This window comes from Etheostoma spectabile, chromosome 7 (genome assembly GCF_008692095.1).
Source record: "Etheostoma spectabile isolate EspeVRDwgs_2016 chromosome 7, UIUC_Espe_1.0, whole genome shotgun sequence".
NCBI classification, from domain to species: domain Eukaryota; kingdom Metazoa; phylum Chordata; class Actinopteri; order Perciformes; family Percidae; genus Etheostoma; species Etheostoma spectabile.
This window is the reverse complement of record NC_045739.1, coordinates 26393945-26395142: the sequence shown is the minus strand read 5'-3', so window position 1 is coordinate 26395142 and position 1198 is coordinate 26393945. Positions and strand designations below refer to the sequence as shown.

Below are 1198 nucleotides of genomic sequence, written 5' to 3'. Positions count from 1 at the left end.
CCCTTATTTTTTAGCTTAGATCTAGGTACATCCAAGAGCAGCTGATTTGTCGACCTCAGCGTTCTGACTGGAGAATGATGGCATAAGAGATCAGCCAGGTAAGATGGCACCAAACCATTTAAGGCCTTAAAAACAAGCAATAAAATCTTAAAATCTATCCTGTGACGGACAGGTAGCCAGTGGAGGGAGGCCAAGATTGGCGTTATGTGTTCACGTTTTTTTGTTTTAGTTAAAAGGCGATCAGCTGCTAGCTGGAGCCAATTTAAAGATTTCTGGTGTAGACCCATATATAAAGAATTACAATAATCCAGCCGAGCAGTGATAAAAGCATGGATGACTTTTTCAAGGTCTTTTGAAGGAAGATAGGCCTTTGTTTTAGCTATAAGTCTTAACTGGAAGAAACTGGTCTTGACAACTGCACTGATTTGTTTACTAAAAGTAAATGAGGTATCAAAAATAACACCAAGATTTTTAATAGTGGATCGATTTTGGGAGGCTAGAGGGCCCAAAATGCCAAAAGGGTCACCCAGTGGTGCATCCGAACGTATAAACGTGATGATTTCTGTTTTATTTTCATTCAGAGTGAGGAAGTTTAACTCCATCCAAGTTTTTACCTCCTTTAAACAGTCTAACAATGGCTGCACAGACTCTTTGGTTATAGATTTAATAGGCAAGTAGATTTGGACATCATCAGCAAAACAATGATAGGAGATGTTATGTTTCTGAAAAATGGAACCCAGTGGCAGCATATACAGTGAAAAGAGGATAGGGCCCAAAATAGAGACTTGAGGGACCCCGCAGGTAAGAGGAGCAGCTGATGAAGAGTGTTCAGCTAAATGAACATAGAAGTCCCTATCAGTCAAGTATGACTGGAACCATTTCAAGACAATACCTTTTGATACCTACACAGTGTTCAAGGATTGTGTTGATCCACTCAGTACAAAGGCGCCTGGCAGTCAGGGAGGTCAGAAGCACCACCCAAAAGCAGAGTTGCCTGAATCCACCGTTAGAAGGAGATCATTAAAAACCCTTAAAAGTGCTTTTTCTGTACTATGCCGGGGTTTAAAGCCAGATTGGAACTTCTCCTGGATGCCATGGTTGTTGTGGAATGTTTGTAATTGATTCAAGACTATTTTCTCCAGCACTTTCGAGAGAAAAAGTAGTTTGGAAATAGGCCTGAAGTTAGAGAGAACGTCAG

At 40.8% G+C, this 1198-nt stretch overlaps 1 protein-coding gene and 1 long non-coding RNA gene across 2 annotated transcripts in view; one reads left to right on the top strand and one right to left on the bottom strand.

Moving 5' to 3' along the window:
• The window catches only part of LOC116693090 (uncharacterized), a 124584-nt gene that overhangs the window by 74097 nt on the left and 49289 nt on the right, over positions 1–1198 (top strand). The gene's annotated exons all lie outside the window — the stretch shown is intronic.
• The window catches only part of LOC116693086 (protein-serine O-palmitoleoyltransferase porcupine), a 15846-nt gene that overhangs the window by 11980 nt on the left and 2668 nt on the right, over positions 1–1198 (bottom strand). The window lies entirely within an intron of this gene.